Source organism: Bos grunniens, chromosome 10, assembly GCF_055505025.1.
Source record: "Bos grunniens cultivar Pamir isolate PY7600 chromosome 10, Bosgru_T2T1.0, whole genome shotgun sequence".
Lineage (NCBI taxonomy): Eukaryota > Metazoa > Chordata > Mammalia > Artiodactyla > Bovidae > Bos > Bos grunniens.
In genome coordinates, this window is record NC_141174.1 from 32,231,779 (window position 1) to 32,255,395 (window position 23,617).

Sequence of the window (23,617 nt, forward strand, 5' to 3'; positions counted from 1 at the left end):
GAAAATTATTATTTTTGCCCCCCAGAAAAATCTCATTAAGCTCCTTAAAGAAATATAAACCTCATGAGCAGTAATCAAAGCATATGCAGCCTCCTGAGTGGTTACCAGAGCCCACTTCATCAGACAATTCCACTGGGGACAGACTTGCCCAAGGACATGCTTCTCACGGAATGTATTATACATTGAAATTCAGCTGCAGAGAGCGACTGAGCTAGAAAGCCTGCACAGAAGAAATGTATCCACGAGAATCTTTCCTGGGAACATATTGGTCTTTCACCATTGTCAGATCCCCAGGAACCATAAGCAAAGAGACAGATTGCTATGGCCTATTCAGGACAAATCCATGGATAGAATGCTGCAGAGACAGGCAGTGGAAGGCCCAGCTCCTGGAGGCCTGAGTTGCTGTGCATTACAGCTTCTCAATACAAGGCAGTGTGATTTAGAATGACAGACTGTCAGCTTGTCTAAGCATGCCTACCCTGTTTCCACTAAGAAAATTGCTCACACAAGAGCCTAGATGTTATTAACCAGAGAAAGGATCCAATAGAAAACATATTAAAAGTATTTCGATTCTCAGAGCATCTCATAGGACCTTGTATTAGTTTCTTAAGGCTGCTGCAACAAAGTACCACAAACCAGGTGCCTTGAAACAACTTTAGATTTAAAAAGTTGTCTCACAGTTCTGCAGGCTAGAAGTCTGAAATCAAGGTGTTGGCAGAGCCACGCTCACTGTGAAATCACTCAGAATCCTTCCTTGCCTCTTCTAGCTTCTGATATTTGCTGGCTGTCCTTGGCATTCCTTGGCTTGGAGATACATGACTCCAATCTCTGTCTTTGTGGTCACAAGGCTTTCTTCTTCAGTGTGACTTCATCTTCACATAGTATTTGCTTTTCTTGCAAGGACACCAGTCATACGGGATTGGGAGTTATCCTAGTGACCTCATCTTAACTCGATTACATCTACTAAGACTCAATTTCCAAATAAAGTCACATTCACAGGTACCAGCAGTTAGGACTTTGACACATCTTTTAGGAGACATTATTCAACCCATAATAGACCACTTGGATTGAAGAATGCTGAAGCAATGAATCTAGATGAAGAGGATACAAACTATGAGAGAACTGACTGCAGAAGACAAAGGAAGAGATTGTTAGAAGAGTGTGGCCGAGAGAAGTGATTGATCAAATTAAGACATTAAGTAAAATAAAGACTGAGTATACTTGGATTAACAGCAGGAGGGTTTGTGTTTATAGAGTGGTAAAGTCTAGGACCATATTGCAATGGTTGACAGAGTGAGCAACAAATACAGACATGAAAATCATGCCTGTAGGCAAGACTCTTAAGACATTTAGCTGGGCAGAGATAAGAGACAAGAAAGCTATTGGAGAGAACACTGCGATGCTAAGCAGAGCTTTTGCTGTCAAGAATCTGGAAGCCCCTAACTTTTACGGCTGCTTCTCCATATTGAATGGCCACTGGTTCATACACCTGCTGTTGATGAGGACACTGAACACTGGCACCTCCATGCTGGTGGCAAAGACTGCATTAGGGAACACATTGCCACCTGCTTATAATGGGATGGGCAAGTGCGTGTGAAGAGATGGTTTGAATTGGGAGCACTTGCTAAACATGCTTCAGTGATGAGGATGCTTTTGTCTATAGACTGATGTGAAAACTTACTGTTGGCAGCTAGGTTTGGCTAAGTCCATGATACCTGCTTGCATCAAGAGTCCAATAAACTCTCTGGTGATTTGCAAGTCACCTGTGTCTACCTTTCCTTAGACAAGGTACATAGAAGAGATTTAAAAATTGGTTCACAGGATTGTGGGGGAAATGGCAACCCACTCCAGTATTCTGGCCTGGAGAATCCCATGGACAGTGGAGCCTGTTAGGCTACAGTCCACAAGGTCGCAAAGAGTCGGACATGACTGAGCAACTTCACTCACTCACTCACTCAAACAACAGGGAACTATAGCCTAGTTGACACATGAAACTAACCATCACATCTTCTTCCTAAGGACCTCTTAGAGGCCACAGCTTCTGAAAGGGCATGCCAGTTCTGATCACAGCAACCAAATGTCCACTTTACAGGTAGGGGCTTGGTTTTAGGCACTTATAGAGTACTATTTTCATAGAAAAAATCTAGATAGTGAATGGAGTTAGTCACCACAAATAAAACTGTTAAGACAATTGGCACACGGGATTATAGATGCATTCTTTCTAAAAGAAAAATCTGAATGATGATGTGCTTTGCTCACTCATGACATAAAGGCACTAGACCCAGCCTATGGCAATTAGCTCATTATCTTATAGTAACACTACCTAATACTACCTGAAGTTGTCATTAACCTCCTTTTTCTTTAGACGAGAAATTAATACAAGGCAGGTCTGTCTTTCTTACCATTCAATGGAACATTTAATTATCAAAGGATCAAAAGCATCTTGTTATAATGTTCCTGGGCAGCGCGGACTTTGGAGGTAATTATGAAGAACAACTTAAGTGTAATTTCCTGAAAAAAAAAAAAGGGGCTATCAACAAAAAATTAGAGCACAGAGATGGCAGCTTCAGAGTCATAACATGTCTCTTTCCATATTCCTATCATAGAGAACTCTATTAAGGTAATTTACAATAGGAGAAGCATTCAAACAAGTATTTCTCATATACATGTACTGAGCATTTGAAAGTGGCACCAAAGGCACTCACTCAAGAATGCAAATGCTTTTATTAGCCTTTAACATTTTAGTTCAGATCATGTATCAGAAGATGATGGTAGATGCTGAAATACACACAGACACACACACACAAAGCAAGCTTCTCCAAACTTCTGCAATTAAATGATCCTTCATTCCCTAATCATATTCCTTCCATTTAGAGATGATTTTATTATAGCTTCTCTAGAGAAATTTTTTTAATTGAAATGACATATATGCCATCCAAAAGATAGAAAACTCACATTTGAATATACAAAGGTGTCATTTATAATTCATCCTTCCAAGACAAAACCAGCTTGCCTTTGTATAAAACCTTGATGGATTTGCACAGTGGTTAAAGCAATACAGACAGCCATTTAACATGAGTAATAGGATAGAAATTCTGGAGCTGCCTTTCCTGTTTATATTACCCACCTTCAACCTACATACATGATTAAAAGATGTCACTCAATTACATTTCAATTTTTCTGCCAGCTGCTTTCATTACAAAATTTTTTAGCAATGTTCCTCGAAGGATAATTTATTGAATAGATGTTGAATTTGCTATTAGACATTGACAGGTATCCAGAAGGACATTTTATTCTCTGTCAAAGATCATTTATTTCAGGATTTTGTGTTTTTGGTAAGTGGACTGTGTTTGGATTTTTCATGTATCACAGAGAGTATAGTAATTCCTACTCACAGTGATTTAAATGCTTTTATTATTAGGTCCTACCTATCAGGAAAAAAAAATGTGGGTTATATTAGTGAAATGGATTACTTTTTATTACATAAATATTTTATGATATCTATTTTCCATTTCTTTCTCTGACACTTTATTACCACCGACTCTTATTAATTCCATGCTTGATATAAATTAAATGCAAGATTTGGACGTGCGTAGCTGCAGGGCCTTGAGGGCATAAAGTCTATTCTCTAAGATTACAATTACTTAACTTCTCCTAGGATTAATCTGCCTAACCACAGTCCCTGAGCTATCCAAGATAGAGATAATTTGGAAATGTAGCAGCAGGCTTCAGATGTGATAACTCATAACCTCCTATTTACACAGTCTGTGGGAACTCAAAGACAGAGTTTATCAGGAGACATTTTATAAGGGACTTGTAAAACTGAATACAGCCAAACTCCATTGTTCAGAGGCTGGGGCTCTTGTCTAGGGGCTTCATTACTGCCTGGCACCTCTATGTGAGGTGAGTTAGCTCGAGCTCAGGAAGGTGGGGACATTTGCCCACACAGGGCTCCTACTCGTTAGCAACTCCATGGTCACAGCAGCTGAAACAGGCTGTTTCCCCTGGGACTGCATAGGCTCTCGCCGTCTTGGTTATCATTACAAAACGAATCAGGCTGTGATTATTTTTCCAAGTTTCTCCCATAAGAAAAAGGATAAACGAGGGTAGAAATGCTTAAATGAACAGAATATGATTTAGGAACAATTATGACAGAGGAATAGGGCAAAGGGAAATGACACTGGAAAGATAGGCTAGGTTGGATCTCAAAGAGACTTACGAAGCTAAAGAATGTGGATATTTTCTGCAGGTCTCAGTTTCAGTGGTTTGCAGACTTCTTTTTAAAGGAAACAATTCCTCCTGATCCCCAGTGTTAACTTAAATCATGACATATCGACATATACACATGTGTATACACACATACACATATATGTTTTACATTTGTGTATGTATATGCACGCACAAAAATTTCCTACTTGTATGTGTCCTTCATAGTTTGCCGGAGCTCTTGGTTCTACATAATCCTCATTCTAGGATCCAGGCTGAAGGAGCAATTCCTTTTGGTAATATTGCTGGGCTCATGCCAGAAAGAAAAAAGGGAGAGGGTCAGACAGACCTGCATTGGCTCTGAAGGCTTCCCTTGAAAACGGCAGGTATCACTCCCACTCACATTCTATTTGCAAATCAAGTGGTTCAGCCAAACCTAAAGTCAGGAGGGTGGGAAGTATAATTTTTCCACAAGGAGGGACCCCACAAGTAGAGAAAATCCAGAAAACTAGGTTTAAAGTCTTTGTTTATAGGTTTTATGTGAATCTAAACCTAGATAGCATATTGAAAAGAAGAGACATTACTTTGCCAACAAAGGTCCGTCTAGTCAATGCTATCGTTTTTCCAGTAGTCATGTATGGATGTGAGAGTTGGACTGTGAAGAAAGCTGAACGCTGAAGAATTGATGCTTTTGAACTGTGGTGTTGGAGAAGACTCTTGAGCGTCCCTTGGACTACAAGGAGATCCAACCAGTCCATTCTGAAGGAGATCAGTGCTGGGTGTTCTTTGGAAGGACTGATGCTAAAGCTGAAACTCCAGTACTTTGGCCACCTCATGTGAAGAGCTGACTCATTGGAAAAGACTCTGATGCTGGGAGGGATTGGGGGCAGGAGGAGAAGGGGACAACAGAGGATGAGATGGCTGGATGGCATCACTGACTCGATGGACATGAGTTTGAGTGAACTCCGGGAGTTGGTGATGGACAGGGAGGCCTGGTGTGCTGCAATTCATGGGGTCGCAAAGAGTCGGACACGACTGAGCGACTGAACTGAACTGAACTGAACTGAAAGCCATGACAATTAATTCCACAGGAAAAGTACAAACTAACAAAGTTTAAATTAATATTTATTGTGTTAAACCTTTTACCGACCTTATAATACTGCTCACTATGAGAAAATGTTACAAAGAGCTAAAGCTCTTTTGGTTTGGCTTGGTGGTGGCTGTTGCTCACATTTGTTAATTAATTAGTCTACAATATGACACTGCATTCTCCCTACACTTTGCTCTATTGGAGCCACTGTACAGAAAACCTGTCTTCAATTTGCTGTCACTGCATTTGGCCTTCATGTGAATCAAACTCATCTTTACAGATTAAGTCCACTTCTGTTCATTTTTCATTAACTCATGACACTTAAAGTTACACACCTTGGTGTCAAAAAGATCATAAAGATATCTGCAACACAGATGGAAATTTTATGACAGTGATAAAATAGTCATTTGAATGATCCAGAATACACTTATATTATTTTTTTAGAGATTTTTTTCATTGACATTAAAGTTCAAAATTCAATGAATCTCATAGACAACCTAAGCATGACCTCTCTATTCCCACAAAAATGTCACTCCAGAGGTCAGGGACACTGCTACAGATGAAAGGGGACCACTGAAGAAGTCAGTGTCACAGGCTTTTAAAATTGAATTTATTTTGCTTAAGGAACCAGTGAGCACCAGTTTGGAGGCCCGACAATAGACTGGGGAAAGAAAAATGAAGACCTGAAAATCAAGATGGTTTGAATACAGTGAAATGATGGCTCACCAACACAAATGACTAATACACCAACTTGAAATCTAGAGAAGAAAGTTGAAGAAGCAGGAGGGGTTGAAGGGAGAAAAAAGCAAGCCTGATTTCTAGTACTGAAAACTTTCATGGCAGTCTCTCAAAACAAGAGAAATCCACCACTAATAAATATCTGGGAATGTGATTAATCACAAAAATTAGAAGAACACTGAACAGAGTTAGAAGTTCTGAGCTCCTGTTACAGCTATGTCATTCTGGTGAAAGAACAGTCTAGTTTATGAAAAGAAGATTCATAAGCAGTCTGGCCTTTTAGCTAGAAATTTAAGATAAAAGCAGTATTAAATTCAGTACAAATACTTAATAGGTATCTATTATATTTAAGGAAGAACTGGGTAATTTGTACAGTGCTAAACAAATATATGTTATCACTTTGTGGCTGATACAATTTTCTCCCCTATTCCTTCTTTTCCTGGAGCTTGGGCAACCCAATAATAAAGTAATAGAGGGAAAGCTGTGTATGGAACTCTAGTCTGAGCAGGAGCCAGACACGCTTTTAGTATAATGAGGTACAGAATATACACTAGCAAAGAACTTTTATGGACAAGCAGTCTGATTTTCCTTTACAGCTTTTTCCTCTTCCACCACATCCATAGTACCTGGGCTTGCACTTGGTCCTGTCAAAGCTGAGAGAGAGAAGGACCATTTATGCCAGAGGCTGTAACAGAAGAGGATAAAGATGTTTTAAAGGAAGAGAACTGGCCACAAGGCCAAAGGAGCAAGCTGCAGAGGCAGAAAAAGAATGAGGGTAAAGGTCAAAGGGGGATGCTGTCTGCTACTGAGGCATCTGGAGTGTCCATGAGCAGAGGCCCCAGACCTGTGGGCAGTATGTGGGGGCAAGTCAGTGAGGAAAGGAACCCTAGGCTCTGGTAGGATAATGCCACTTGAACCTCAGGTGAAGAACTGTGTGAACATTCTTTGGGGACCTGTATTGTGTTTTCTCAGCTGAGGGAAGACTTAGTCCATTTCTTTCATGTCTCCCAGTCACCAGCAGATGCCTGGATTCTGACAGGAGCAAAGACCAGAAAGCAAATAAGTCACAAGGGATCAATCCCTGGCTGACTGGCGAGATATTCTTTTGACCCTCCCACTCCATCGTACCAAGAAAAGGAACACAGTGTCCCCCTTATACTATTACTTCAATTCCATCCCTCAGAGGGAGCATGTTAGACTATCCCCCAGTAAAGTTCAGAAATCCCTACGCATTGACATAAGCAAAGAACAAAATGCTTCTTGAGGGAAAGCTGGTCTTAGAATAGCATTATGATTTATCACTCTTTGATGAGCTTGATGTTCAACATTTTGATTCCTGGCTTTTCTAAAGTTTTCTGAGACTTTTAACACTAAAAGTAAAATGCAGGTTCTTGGCTACTAAGCCTTGTTAAAGGAAGTATTAAAAGGAGCTGTGGTTAAGCTACTGGTCTTCCATCTTACAGAGGGCAATTCAGCTACATACAAGGACACATTGTGGACTTAAAGTCAGATACAGCAGCTTTTTAAAGGTGGATTTGAAATCTGCAAGGGTAGCCAGGGGAACTGAAACACTGGAGAATTTTGAGGCAGGCTCAGAAATCATAATATTTATCAAAATCTTATGTCACCTTACCCTTCTAGTCCAAAGGTCATATGATATTATCCTCTAGCAAGAATGTTGTTGGACATCAGAAATGAAACACCAGTATGATCATACTACTTGGCAGGATTTTTTCCAAATATTATTAAAACAACATTGTTCTCTTGTTAAGATTGTTAAGACAATTTTTCCAACCCTTAGATATACAACTTAAAGGGCCATTTTGTCTCAATACCTTCCAGGACCGCAAGACCCTTCCCCCCAACTGCCTGGTTCCAGTTTTTCCTCCAGAAATCTAAAACTACAAAACTTCCGAACACTATCTGTAATAGTTCATGAGCACCTTAGTCTCATGAATGCTTAACACCCCTATGAGGCAAGTCCCTGGCAAATAATTATTACCCTTTCTCTAAAAGAGAAGACTGAGTTCAGAGAAGTCGAGTGTGTTGCCAAAATAACTGAGCAGTTACTGAGATGTGAGCAGTGCTAGTTTTATGCTCCCCAGACTGGTATTTTATCTACAGGAATAAATCACAACTCCATCATGGAACTACATGTTAAAAGATCACATGCCATCACAGTGAGTGGAGATAATTTAAGAGTTACCAGTCTTGAAATTGGAAAGTTTGAAATGAACAAAAACATTTCAGATCCTGAAAGATATATGAAGAAAATCTAAGTGAATCCAACAAATTTAACTAGTGTGAGGCTGCTGCTAAGTAATATGCCTCTCACTGTGATGTGCATGTATATTTCACATCACAGTAATGTGCTCCCTGAAAAAAATTTATGGATATAATTTTTTAAATTTTATAAATCAAGCTTTATTTTAAATATCCAAGGAAAACTCACTACTGAAGGAAGGAACCCTGTGTAAATCTTCTGTACATCTGTAACCTTTTTGGCAGCGCAAATAATTCCTCTCTCATTTGGGGCTTGTATAGTCTCCAATTCAATACATTTGTGTTTCCTGATAGCAGGGCTTGCCTAAAGTTTGAATTAATAGGAAAATATTATTTTGTGACAGCTCACTTTTGACAGATGTACAAAGAGTTGAATATATTCATGAAAGGCTTTTATTTGTACTGTAGGCAATGGATGGGAGTAGCAATTGATACCAAAGCGACATTCTTTTTTCCTCATAAACACATTTTTAGACTATGCCCATCTGCTCCCATGGCCTTAAATTGTTAGGCATATCTTATATGCACGGGTTGGCTCTCAGAGAGTTATCTTTTTCACAGATATCTGTTTAATTGGTAGCAGCTGTTAATCAAGCACATTGTCACAAATCCCGTAGCGTAGCATTCATCCGAAAGGTTTGTGTTTTTTTTACATTTTGAAGGGAAGCCATACGCCTTAGGCAGCATGGAGTGGAGTAGATTTCAAGTAATTATATTTAGTCAAGTAATTTGGCCTGAAATATCTGATGTGAATGTTTATGTTGATCAAACTCCCTGGGAAACTGGCAGCTTTTTATCAACACTTTGTGCAGTTCACACATAATCTAAGAGGAAATATCCCTTCAGTGCTCCAGTTACAGGCCCTGGGAACAGAGAATTGAAAGGTGGCATACAGAATTTGGAATTTTTGGCTTCAGTAGACTGGGACTTGAATCCATGCTCAATCATTAATTCTTCAAATTACTCAACCATCTTATGTGTCCGGATACATGTAACACTGTGCTAGAGGCCAGGATATCAAAGTGAGTAAGGCAGAGTTCTGGCCTCAAAGGCTCCCCTCTACTGGGGAATGCACGGCAAGACCAGGCTGATGCTCTAAGACCCCCAGACCCAGAGGCCCTTATATCCTCCAAGCCTTCTACCCTGAAATCTCTGAGACTTGGTTAAAACTGCCACAACTCATGGAGCTAAGGCACCCACCCTTTGGGTCGAGTGCCCACCTCCCAACAGAGACTGTCAGGACTAAATCCATTCAGGTTTCTCATCCCTGTTCTTATCAGTCAACTCCAAAAGTCTAAGCTTCTTGCTCCTTTGATTTATTCTCCAGCCACTACCTTCACCCTAGTGCTCTATCCTTTCTTATCCTCAAATTGATACCTTAATCCCTTCCTCCCTTGAGCTTCCCAAGTCCCCACTCTATCATCAGACTGCTTTCTAGCACCTTAGCCTCCCCTACAAGCATTTCCTCTACTTCTGGGCATTGACTGAAAGCTGGCTCTGCTCAAGAATACCCACTTCCACACTGTTCCCTCAGATAAGCCTCTTTATCTTCTCAAATAGCTAAGTAGGTGGTATATTTTTTGTTCCCCAGTGCCATGTCTCACCCTGTGGCAAACTGCATTTTGCAAAGACAACTATAGCAATATCCACCACTCCGACCATGTAACCTTGCCTCAAAGAAAGGAATTCCCTCATCCTCAATAAATGTACTTATATCTCCATCATCTTCCTTCCTTCTGATGAAGGAGACATCTCTCCTTCTGAGAACAACCCTTCTCCTTGTAGCCATCTATTCTCTTCTCAGTTCTGCATTTTCAGCTTGCCTGCTCTAATACATCCTTCCAAATACCAATAGCGTTTTTAAAAATATAAATTTATTTATTTTAATTGGAGGTTAATTACTTTACAATATTGTATTGGTTTTGCCATAAATCAACATGAATCTGCCACAGGTGTACACGTGTTCCCCATCCTGAATCCCCCTCCCACCTCCCTCCCCATACCATCCCTCTGGGTCATCCCAATGCACCAGTCCCAAGCATCCTGTATCATGCATCGAACCTGGATTGGCAATTCGTTTCACATATCATATTATACGTTTCAATGCCATTCTCCCAAATCATCCCACCCTCGCCCTCTCCCACAGAGTCCAAAAGACTGTTCTATTATCATTACCATCTTTCTAAATTCCATATATATGCGTTAGTATACTGTATTGGTGTTTTTCTTTCTGGCTTACTTCACTCTGTATAATCGGCTCCAGTTTCATCCACCTCATTAGAATGAATTCAAATGTATTCTTTTTAATGGCTGAGTAATAGTCCACTGTGTATATGTACCACTGCTTTCTTATCCATTCATCTGCTGATGGACATCTAGGTTGCTTCCATGTCCTGGCTATTACAAACAGTGCTGCGATGAACATTGGAGTACACGTGTCTCTTTCAATTCTGGTTTCCTCGGTGTGTATGCCCAGCAGTGGGATTGCTGGGTTGTATGGCAGTTCTATTTCCAGTTTTTTAAGGAATGTCCACACTGTTCTCCATAGTGGCTGTACTAGTTTGCATTCCCACCAACAGTGTAAGAGGGTTCCCTTTTCTCCACACCCTCTCCAGCATTTATTGCTTGTAGATTTTTGGATCGCAGCCATTCTGACTGGCGTGAAATGGTACCTTATTGTGGTTTTGATTTGCATTTCTCTGATAATGAGTGATGTTGAGCATCTTTTCATGTATTTGTTAGCCATCTGTATGTCTTCTTTGGAGAAATGTCTGTTTAGTTCTTTGGCCCATTTTTTGATTGGGTCGTTTATTTTTTTTTTTTTGAATTGAGCTGCAGGAGTTGTTTGTATATTTTTGAGATTAATTCTTTGTCAGTTGCTTCATTTGCTATTATTTTCTCCCATTCTGAAGGCTACCTTTTCACCTTGCTTATAGTTTCCTTTGTTGTGCAGAAGCTTCTAAGTTTAATTAGGTCCCATTTGTTTATTTTTGCTTTTATTTCCAATATTCTGGGAGGTGGGTCATAGAGGCTCCTGCTATAATTTATGTTGGAGTGTTTTGCCTATGTTCTCCTCTAGGAGTTTTATAGTTTCTGGTCTTACATTTAGATCTTTAATCCATTTTGAGTTTATTTTTGTGTATTGTGTTAGAAAGTGTTCTAGCTTCATTCTTTTATAAGTGGTTGACCAGTTTTCCTAGCACCACTTGTTAAAGAGATTTTCTTTTCTCCATTGTATATTCTTGCCTCCTTAGTCAAAGATAAGGTGTCCATAAGTGCGTGGATTTATCTCTGGGCTTTCTATTTTGTTCCATGGATCTATATTTCTGTCTTTGTGCCAGTACCATACTGTTTTGATGACTGTGGCTTTGTAGTAGAGCCTGAAGTCAGGCAGGTTGATTCCTCCAGTTCCATTCTTCTTTCTCAAGATTGTTTTGGATATTCAAGGTTTTTTGTATTTCCATACAAATTGTGAAATTATTTGTTCTAGCTCTGTGAAAAATACTGTTGGCAGCTTGATAGGGATTGCATTGAATCTATAAATTGCTTTGGGTAGTATACTCATTTTCACTATATTGATTCTTCCGATCCATGAACACAGTATATTCCTCCATCTATTAGTGTCCTCTTTGATTTCTTTCACCAGTGTTTTATAGTTTTCTATATATAGGTCTTTTGTTTCTTTAGGTAGATATATTCCTAAGTATTTTATTCTTTTCATTGCAATGGTGAATGGAATTGTTTCCTTAATTTCTCTTTCTCTTTTCTCATTATTAGTGTATAGGAATGCAAGGGATTTCTGTGTGTTAATTTTATATCCTGCAACTTTACTATATTCAATGATTAGCTCTAGTAATTTTCTGGTGGAGTCTTTAGAGTTTTCTATGTAGAGGATCATGTCATCTGCAAACAGTGAGAGTTTTATTTCTTCTTTTTCATTTTGGATTCCTTTTATTTCTTTTTCTGCTCTGATTGCTGTAGCCAAAACTTCCAAAACTATGTTGAATAGTAGTAGTGAGAGTGGGCATCCTTGTCTTGTTCCTGATTTTACGGGAAATGCTTTCAATTTTTCACCACTGAGGATAATGTTTGCTGTGGGTTAGTCATATATAGCTTTTATTATGTTGAGGTATGTTCCTTTTCTGTCTGCTTTCTGGAGGGTTTTTTATCATAAGTGGATGTTGAATTTTGTCAAAGGCTTTCTCTGCATCTATTGAGATAATCATAGGGCTTTTATTTTTTAATTTGTTAATGTGGTGTATTACATTGATTGATTTGTGGACATTAAAGAATCTTTGCATTCCTGGGATAAAGCCCACTTGGTCATGATGTATGATCTTTTTAATCTGTTGTTGGATTCTGACTGCTAGAATTTTGTTAAGGATTTTTGCATCTATGTTCATCAGTGATATTGGCCTGCAGTTTTCTTTTTTTGTGTGGCATCTTTGTCAGGTTTTGGTATTAGGGTGATGGTGGCCTCATAGAATGAGTTTGAAAGTTTACCTTCCTCTTCAATTTTCTGGAAGAGTTTGAGCAGGATAGGTGTTCAAATACCAATAGCATTTTAAAAATATCATGCTTTTCTCAACTTAAAAAAAAGGTTTCTTGAAGTGCCCTACCTCAAAGACAGCCTCCCTTCCTAGCCTTGTTTGTCAAGAGTTGTTTATCATTGCTTTTTCCATTTCTTCACTTACTTTCCACTCTTCAGCCTGTCCTGTCTGGTTTTTGTCCCTTCACTGTACCAAAATAGTACTTACCAAAATAGATAAACAGCAAGGACTTACTATATAGCAGAGGGAACTATATTTAGTATCTTTTAATAACCTATAGTAATGGAAAAGAATCAGAAAAAATATGTATAGCCCATGATATATATAACTGAATCACTTTGCTGCATATCTGAAACACTGTAAATCAAGTATACTTCAATTTTTTTTTTAAGTTAGAAAAGCCATAAAAATAGCACTTACTGAGGTCAACACAGACCTCTATGGTGGTCATTTCAGAAGATATTTTAAAGTCTTTGTTATAAACAGCACCAGAGCTAAAGGTATAGTTTTAGGAGTGAAAATGAAACTAAGGAACATACAGGGAGAACCCTGAATATAGAGAAAGGGAGAGAGATGAAGACAGAGAACACTGAGAAAAGAATCCCAGAGAATGTTGACACATGAGGGAGGATGAGAGAAAGAAGTCTAAAGAAAAGGCTGAGAAGGCACAGTTATGAAATAAGAAGATCCAGTAAAGAGCGATATTATGAAAGCTAAAGGAGGTAAAAATTCCAAGTGGATAATAATACCACGTGTTGTTGCTCATGTATGTTCATGCAATATTTTTCATGTTGCCCAAGACAGAAGACCAAGTATTCATGTATGTCTCCTGGATTTAGGAATTCAAAGGTTGATGTGAACTTAAGCACCGTAGAATAGTGGGGGCAAATGCCTGACTAAAGAAAGTAGGGATGGAGACACTCTTTTAAGAAGCTTGCATGTAAAAGAAAGAGATCAGGCAGCAACTAGATTTCTCTGTGCCTGTTTCCAATTCTGTTAAATAGAGATAGTAATAACTAGCTTGGAGAGTTGTAGAGAGGACTAAATAGGATGAGGCATAGACAGTACATGGCATGGGGCATATGCTCTATACATAACAGCCATTACTATTAAATGATGAACATGAGAAACTGAGTATATTTCTAGGCTGGCAGGAAGAAACTAATAGGGAAGGGTTGCAGATAATGTATATAAGAGAAAAATTATAAACAAAGGCCCTGAGATCAGACTAAACAAGATTAAGAACCTAGGTGAAAAAGTTGTCCTTGACCAAGAAGAAGGAAATCTCATGGTCCCAGATTGGAGAGAAGGAGAGAGGTACAAATGTGGATATAAAAGTTGTCTCTGGAGGGAGAAGAGCTGTGAAATTGATGGAGTTCATGACTGAAAACCATGGTGTATGAGGGAAGTACACCTGACGATACATCTCTCAGGAGAGATGATCTGATGATAGTGAATATGTTGGGGCAAGACGAGGGGTCCAAGTAGTTGCCACGAAGAATGGGAGACAGTGCCAACCAAAGACAGTGTAAGCAGTTGAGCATTTCTGGGTGCCTCACTGAAGCTGGAAACCTAGATGTGCATTGGCCCCTCCACTTGTCCAGGTGTGTGCTTTCCTCTCATTAGGCTAAGTTGATCTATGCATTGACTATCTCCCATTGCAGAAATGTAAGCTCCTTGAGAGGAGCATCTGTGTTGATCTTGTTCACCACTATATCCAATTGCTGCTGCTGCTGCTGCTGCTAAGTCACTTCAGTCATGTCCAACTCTGTGCAACCCCATAGACAGTAGCCCACCAGGCTCCCCCATCCCAGGGATTCTCCAGGCAAGAACACTGGAGTGGGTTGCCATTTCCTTCTCCAATGCATGAAAGTGAAAAGTGAAAGTGAAGTCGCTCAGTTGTGTCCAACTCTTAGTGACCTCATGGACTGCAGCCCACCAGGTTCCTCCACCCATGGGACTTTCCAGGCAAGAGTACTGGAGTGGGGTGCCATTGCCTTCTCCATATATCCAATTACTGGTGCTCAATAAATTAAATGGGTGTAGAATAAATTAATGGATATAGAAATGCAAAAGGAGAATCATAAAAGTTTCAAGCATTATAGATGTTTAGAATGGAAGCATTAGGATAGGAAAGAATTGAGGCAATATATAAGAAAATTATGGAAAGCACACAAGTGAATCCAAGTGGGGGTTGGAAATGAAGGATACTCAGGAGAAAACTGCCAGACTGAGACAGAATGGCAGTATGTCACAAGGCCAGAAGATACTGTGAGTCAAGAAGAAGATTCAGTGGAATAAAAGAGCTACAAGATATCTGATTGGCTTTTAAAACTTTAAAAGTGGAGTTGTTACTGAAAATGTGTCTAGAATGTGTCCAGAGGGTTGAAATATTTTAAAGGAATGGAGACAAGTGAATGGGGCTGAAGGTCAAGGAACAACTAAAGAAAAGTTTTAAGTTATTTTTCTATCTTTAGGACCATGGATACAATTATGTAAAGTTTAAAAATAAAATAAAATTAAAAATTAAAAATAAAAGCATTAAAAAAAATTTTTAAAAAAAGGACCATGGAACAGACTGGGGGAAAAAACAAAAAACCTGGATATCTCTCTTCCCAGGGTCATCTCTGCCGGTCCCATCTCCCTGGAAGGTAGGAGATATACCATAGTCATTTTAGAACAATGGTTTGCACATAGATGGAACTTCATTGGAGTGAATGAAAGATAAGGGAGAACTGTCTACTTCCTTTCATTTGTACACATACTGTCACTCAAAAGCAACTTGATGAAAATCTGTCTAATTTGTGTTCTGAGTGATGCTAGCCAAATGTTAAAGAAAATAGGAGATTAGCAATTAATTTAGCAGTGGAGATTATATCAATGACAGATTGCCTCAAATATCAGCTCAATAATTTCTCCTGTTAAATGACCCTTTGTTAAACATGAAACCAATTTGAAATTTAAAATTTTACAGGTATCTAATCAAGAAGATGAACCTGGGATGCAATTTCTCACCCATCAGTGTTCCTGGCCATCCTCCTCTGTGGTTCGGTTTTCTAATGTGCAATAATATATGGGATAATAACAGTCTCCTCCCTCTAGGATGTTTGAGTGACTAAATGAGATGATATTTATATGTAAAGACTTGGCACACAGTAACAATTTTAAGAAATGAGAGTTATAGCTAGTTATCCACGAAAATGAACCAAACCTTAGGCCTCCTACCAAAACTTCCCTACTCAACCATCCACAACTACAGCAGCTCAAAAAATAAAATAAAATTAATTAAAAGAAAAAAAAAAAAAAAGTAACTCTGGCTTCCAGTTAAGATGAAAGGCAGAAAATATGCATTAACTTCCCCTCACCCAATCCTACTGAATCACAGTTAAGAAGTTTAAGAAGCCATTATTTTATAAACGCTCCAAGGATGGGAAGTAAATTAGTCTGCCAGGGCTGCCATAATAAATATCTTAGGTTAGATGGCTTAAACAATAGAAATTTATCTCCTCACTGTTTTGAAGGCTAAAAGTCCAAGATTAAGGTGTCAGAAGTGTTGGTTTCATCTGAGAGCCTCTATCCTTGGCTTGTAGATAGGCTTCCCATCCCTGTGTCTTAACATGGTTATCCCTCTGTGTCTGTCATTGTCTAAATTTCCTCCTCTCATAGACCCCAGGCATAACATACTTGTTGTTGTTTAGTCACTCAGTCATGTCCGAGTCTTTGTGACCCTATGGAGTGCAGCACGCCAGGCTTCCCTGTCCTTCACCATTTTCCAGAGCTTGCTCAAACTCATGTCCATTGAGCCAGTGATGCCATCCAACCATCTCATCCTCTGTCGCCCCCTTCTCCTCCTGCCTTCAATCTTTCCCAGCATCAAAGTCTTTTCCAGTGTGTCAGCTTTTCGCATCAGGTGGCCAAAGTATTGGAGCTTCAGCTTCAGCATCAGTCCTTTCAATGAACAGTCAGGGTCGATTTCCTTTAGGATTGAGTGGTTTCATCTCTTTGCAGTCCAAGGGACTCTCAAGAGTCTTCTCCAACACCACAGTTCAAAACCATCAATTCTTCGGTGCTCAACTTTCTTTATGGTCTAACTCTCACATCCATACATGACCACTGGAAAAACCATAGCTTTGACTAGACGGACCTTTGACTAGTTGGCAAAGTGATGTCTCTGCTTTTTAATATACTGTCTAGATTTGTCATAGTTTTTCTATCAAGGAGCAAGCATCTTTTAATTTCATGGCTGTAGTCACCATCTGCAATGATTTTGGACCCAAGAAAATAAAGTTTCTCACTGTTTTCATTGTTTCCCCATCTATTTGCCATGAAGTGATGGGACTGGATGCAATGATCTTCGTTTTTTGAATGTTGAGTTTTAAGCCAGTTTTTTCACTCTCCTGTTTCACTTTCATCAAGAGTCTCTTTAGTTCCTCTTCACTTTCTGCCATAAGGGTGGTGTTATCTGCATAGCTGAGGTTATTGATATTTCTCCTGGCAATCTTGATTCCAGCATGGAACAATGGACTGGGTCAAAATTGGGAAAGGAGTATGTCAAGACTGTATATTGTCATCCTGCTTATTTAACTTCTATGCAGAGTACATCATGCAAAATGCCAGGCTGGACAACTCACAAGCTGGAATTAAGATTCCCTGGAGAAATACCCATAACCTCAGAAATGAAGATGATACCACTCTAATGGCAAAAAGCAAAGAAGAAATAAAGAGCCTCTTGATGAGGGTGAAAGAGGAAAGTGAAAAAGCTTACTTAAAACTTAACATTTAAAAAACTAGGATCACAGCATTCAGTCCCATCACTTCATGGCAAATAGATACGGAAACAGTGGAAGCAGTGATAGATTGCATTTTCTTTGGGCTCCAAAACCACTGAGGATGGTGACTGCAGCCATGAAATCAAAGATGCTTTCTCCTTGGAAGGAAAGCTATGACAAACCTAGGCAGCTTATTAAAAAGCAGAAACATCACTTTGCTGACAAAGGTTTGTACAGTTAAAGCTACGGTTTTTCCAGTAATCATGTACAGCTGTGAGAGTCAGACCATAAAGAAGGCTGATTGCCGAATAATTGATGCTTTCAAATTGTGGTGCTGGAGAAGACTTCTGAGAGTCCCTTGGACAACAAAGAGATGAAACCAGTCAATCCTAAAGGAAGTCAATCCCAAATATTCATTGGAAGTACTGATGCTGAAGCTGATGTTCTAGTACTTTGGTCACCTGATGCTAAGAGTTGACTCATTAGAAAAGACCCTGATGCTGGGAGAGATAGAAGGCAGGAGGAGAAGGCGGGTGGCAGAGGATGAGATGGTTGGATGGCATCACTGACTCAATGGACATGAGTTTGAGCAGACTCAGGGAGATAATGAAGGACAGGGAAGCCTGGCATGCTGCAGTTCGTGGAGTCGCAAAGAGTTAGACACAATTTATTGACTGAACAATAATGACAAATCATCCGCAAAGAGACTCAAAGTAGTTCACCTCAAGTTTCTGGGAAGAGAAGCTGGAAAGTAGGAGGACTACTGGAATACAGGGCTTCCCAAGTGGTGCTGGTGGTAAAGAATCTGCCTATCAATACAGAATATGTGGGTTCAATTCCTGGGTTGGGAAGATCCCTGTAATAGGAAATGGCAACCCACTTCAGTATTCTTGCTTGGAAAATTCCATGGACAGAGGAGCCGGCGGGTTATAGGCCATGGAGCCACAGAGAGCTGCATATGACTGAGCACACATACACAGGTGCACACACACACCCCCAAACTGAGTAAAGTCAACTTGAGACAAAGGTTGTGGCTGCAGAGCAAGGTGTGGGGAGGGGCAGAGTCCTGCACTGAGGAGCAAAACCAGAGATCTGACAGCCCAGTGAGGCAGCTGAGCACTCTCCAAAACTCTGGGCACAAAGGAAGTAGAGTATGCATTCACGCACCGTATGAGAGACTTCAGGGAAATGGAGAGTTTAGTTCAGGGGCTGAGGAGGAGGGGGATCAAGTAAGTAAACAAAAGCCAGAGAGGACAAGAGCTGTTGTTCAGTCACTGTGTGGTGTCCGACTCTTCGCAACCTCATGAACTGCAGCATGCCAGGCCTTCCTGTCCCTCACTATATCCCAAAGTTTGCCCAAATTCACGTTCATTGAATCAGTGATGCCATCCAACCATTTCATCCAGAAGTGGCTTTAAATATTTGGAGAAGCAGCTATCGTGTATAAGTGGAATTAAATCCAGGGAGGTAACTTACTATTAAGGGTTTCCCAGGTGGCACTAGTGGTAAAGAACCCACCTGCCAATGCAGGAGATGTAAGAGACACAGGTTCGACCCCTGTGTCTGGGTGTGGTTCGATTTGGGGTCAGGAAGATCCCCTGAAAGAGGGCACGGCAACCCATTCCAGTATTCTTACCCATGGTAAGAGAATCCCATGGACAGAGGAGTCTGGCAGGCTACAGTCCATAGGGTCACAAAGAGTTGGACATGACTGAAATAACTTACCATAGCATGGCATAACATACTATTAACAAATATATTTTAAGGAGGAGGCAAATTTGGTTGAGCAACAGGAAGCCCCTACAAGCAAAGTTGTTCAAACTGAAAACTAGTTTTAAGTTTCCTCCTCACCTGGATCATTCAGCCGCAGGCTTCATGACCACCTGCAGGAATGACAGAGGAGACAGTGAATGTGTGGACTGGGTAGAGGATCAAAGGAAGACCATCTGCTCTGAGTTTATTTTTAACTATTCTTTCTATGATTCTATAAAATGGACATCAGCAATTCTAGCTGGGAGGTAAGGAAAAGGAGCCAGAAATATCAGAAATGGGAAAATATGAAAAAGATAAGAGCAGTAAATGTGGGAAGCTTCATTTCTATCAATCCTAGACTGTTATCCATTACTGGATCTGTTCAGAATTTTATGTAGTGGTATTTATCTGAGAAAAGGAAGAATTCAGTGTTGCTTTCTCTTTCTTCAGGAATTATACTTCTGCCTAACAAACTGTCAACCTGATTATTAGGTTGTAAATACATTTCTACTTGTATTGTGAAGTAAAGGTACATTTTGATGGATGTCAGTAATGAATGGAATATATTGGCCCCAAAACAACTCCTGGTTGTTGGGAGGAATGGAATCTCAGAAAAGGTAGGTGGCCACTGCAGATTTGGAAAGAAATAAAACACTTCAGAATCCTTGGCCTTTGGATGGCTGTCAAAATTACAGCTTGGAAAGGAAAGGATTATATTAGGGTTTTAGTTTTGTTCACTTTCAGTGACTACAACAAAAAAATTAAGACAATGCATTCTGGCATTGAAAGGCTATAATTTGCATAGTATTGTCTAGCATTTTTGATACTACAGTGACAATAAAACTACACTCATGCGTGAATGTGGTTGCACACACACACACACACCTAGAATGCCTTCTATAACGGGGACACATGTAGCCCTGTTCTGCCTAGTAAGTGACTACATGTTTCTAGGCTTTGTCTCTACACTTTGTTGAGTACGCATTTTCTTTGTTCAATGTGTGCCATGTATTTCTGATTACAGCATGGAATTTACACTGCAAAACAAAACAGAAATCCCTGCAATGTTCATACCATATGACCTGAGGCCATGCTAAAGCATATTTCCTTCGCCTACTTTTGTGGTTTTGGAATCACAGCTTGCCACTAAGTAACTAACTCAGATCTCCTTTTGTAATCTGTCCTTCTTTGTTTGGATCAGGAGAAATGACTTATATCAAGTATAACTGTAATTCCAGCTAACTTGTATGTCAGAAAGTCTTTGCTATGATATCTCATGATAATTGGCAAGGATGCCAATAAAAGTGGTACTCAAATTTGATGGCAATATCAATGCCCCCAACTAGGCTTATTTGCCATGAAATAAATGAGTACCTAGACCTGTAGTGAAGATTAAATATAATACGTACAAAGTACTTCAGTGCTTGGCACATAATAGACACTCAATAAAAGGTTTATTGTTTAAATCAACAACTAGGTTAGATGTCTTTGTTTTACATGTTCATGGACTTGATCTTTATTACAGAGCTCATCACAATAATGTGTTTTGCTGTTTACTTATCTGTCTCCCCATGCAACTAGACATCATGTCTGTGTCCCAAGCACACAAATCTTATGTAATTTGTTGAGTTACAAAATGCAAAACACTTGCCTTTGGATTTTAACTTAATCTGTAATGCCATTGCCATCAAACTCTATTGTCTTCCAAAGATTAGCACTTTTTCTAATCACATTTTCTGACCTTCTATTGGTGCAATCTAAACATAAATCAAAAATTTCAAAATGTATTTGGATATAATTAAACTCTTGAATCTTTCACATGTATTAGTGAAGTAAAGATTCAAAGATCAATTATTCTGGAACTCACAGAACAGTTCTGCAGTGTATCAAGTATATGGTAGTTGACCATGTACATTGAGATAACCCATCAAACTACTGAACCAGAGAACAAAGATTGTGAATGAAAGACTTCTCTCATAGTCAGGTCTGGAGAAATCTTGAAGACAAAATTCATAAATCCATTGATACTGGAAACAGCTTAGACCAAAGCCAGAGACTCCTTAAGCTTCTTATAGTTATTATACAGAACCCAGTGGCAATAAATAAATACATTTCTCTGTTAAAGTACCATTCTCAGGGTGTTAGAGAGCTCAAGTATGTCTGGAAAAGCCTTGATGACTCTACCATTTGCTAAGCCCACAACTCTTTGAGCTCTTCCCAAAAGCCAAGTGGAAAGCAAGTGTTACTCAGAGAGGATGAGGCTGCAAAGCTTTATTAGATGAAAACGCCAACTCTAATTTCCTGAAATGCCAATCGGGAAGAGTAAAATCTCATAAAATGTGACAGATTCAGTATGCAATGGGGGTAAAGCAGGTGGGGGAGGGGTGTGATTGAGACCACAAAGGTCCTGTTTATGCCAATACAACTCCAGTTCCACTAAGCTCAAATTCCATTAAAGAACTCTAAAGGAAAACTGTATGTTTTCTCCAGGTATAAGAATTGAACCTGAATTCTTGGGCCACAGATTTCTTAATGATTTCAAATAAGAACAGTTGCCTCTTTCTGATAATAATACCATAGTTACCATACTGCCACTCACAGCCTGCCTCAGCAGAAAGAGAGACCTGATCCTACACATCCAGTACTATTACCCAAGTCCTGATTCATAAACAGACCTAGACAAGAATTTTAGTCTTTGGTGGACTAACAAAAATATATCATAAACATAAAAAATATTTCTAAATTTAAAGTGTTCTTAGTATTTTTAAAAAATCAAAACACCTATGCAATTTAAATTCAGTTAGTCATGTGTTATTTAATTGCCTGTCACAAAAAGGAGATCGTGTTCTTGAAATGCAATTTCCAGAGGATTACAAAGTGTGGCAAGATGCCAGTCACTGAGTCGTTTTCTCAGTAACCAGTAGCAGGCTTGAGATTTTTAATGGAAAATTTTGCTTCCAAAGGCCAGTCCCCTACACCACAGAAAAGCCTGCAACAGAGGATAAGCAGACTTAGCTGGTAAACTTCAGTAGATAAGTGAATGCTCTATAAGTTGCTGGAATTTGGTTGTGTATCAAAATCTTGATAATAATGTTCTTTCACATTCTTCTCATAGGATTTATGGGACCCTCTACGTTTCACTGGCCAAATGGGGTTAGACCATAAAACTCAGACCATTAGGTGGGGCTGATGGAGGGGAGAGGAGGGAGTAGCAACATACTTTCGGAGCAACCTTTAGTTCTTTACTCCTAAAGCAACAAACTGGCATCAGAGTATATGGATCAACAATTCTCAGTAAATACTCTCTAGACCTTTTCTCCTCTTTTAAACCATAAGGAACTCTCTAATGAACTCATTTTTCAATAGCATGTTAAAAAAGTAAAGATAGCAAGAAAGATGTGTTACCAAAAGCAATTAGAATAAGAAACCACAGATTTGGAACAGTGTCAAAAAAATAGGCTGCTTTCAGAATTAACTGAATTGGAAATGAAGAAAAACACCAAAGATGATACATGGAAAGTTTTTTTCATACTTAAGCACAAAGAATATAAGTTGTGCATGCTCAGTCATGTCCAACTCTTTGCAACTCCATGGACTGTAGCCTGCCAGGTTCCTCCCTCCATGAGATTTTTCCAGGCAAGAATACTACAGTGCATTGCCATCTCCTACTCCAGGGGATCTTCCTGATCAAGGGATCAAACCCCATCTCTTGTGTCTTCTGCACTAGCAGATGGGTTCTGTACCACTTGTGCCACTTGGGAAGCACAGAAAATGAACAGTAATAAATCTTCTCTTGAGAGGTTAGCTGTAGGATGGCTACAGGAAAGTATTAAAAAAGAAGTTGATGGACATTTATCATGCTTCTTTTAGCTTTGAGAAGGATGATCTTCAGATGGAAAAGGACAGCATGACTATCAGCTAGGAGAAAAGAAGACCACTGCAGATGGGGGATGTTGTAAGGAAGTCATTGACTCCAATGAATATTTCCCAGCTTATTCTATGATTAGGAGTGGTCACCCCAACTCCAACTGACAATTTTGAAATACAGAGCATCCTAAGGCAGGTTCCCCAGAAACAGGTCAAAGACCAGGATTTGAGTTGTTGTTGTTCAGTCAGTTATGTCCAACTCTTTGCAATCCCATGGACCGCAGCACGCCAGGCTTCCCTGTCCACTATCTTCTAGAGCTTGCTCAAACTCATGCCCATTGAGTCAGTGATGCCATACAACC

The 23,617-nt window shown here is 39.5% G+C and overlaps 1 protein-coding gene across 2 annotated transcripts in view; it reads right to left on the minus strand.

Moving 5' to 3' along the window:
* LOC147364263 (potassium channel, subfamily K, member 16-like) overlaps positions 1-23,617 on the minus strand; it is a 292,159-nt gene that overhangs the window by 119,909 nt on the left and 148,633 nt on the right. For both annotated transcript variants that reach the window (XR_015134271.1, XR_015134272.1), the window contains one exon: positions 2,403-2,511. The gene's annotated coding sequence lies outside the window, so the exon portion shown is untranslated. The remainder of the gene's footprint in view (positions 1-2,402; positions 2,512-23,617) is intronic.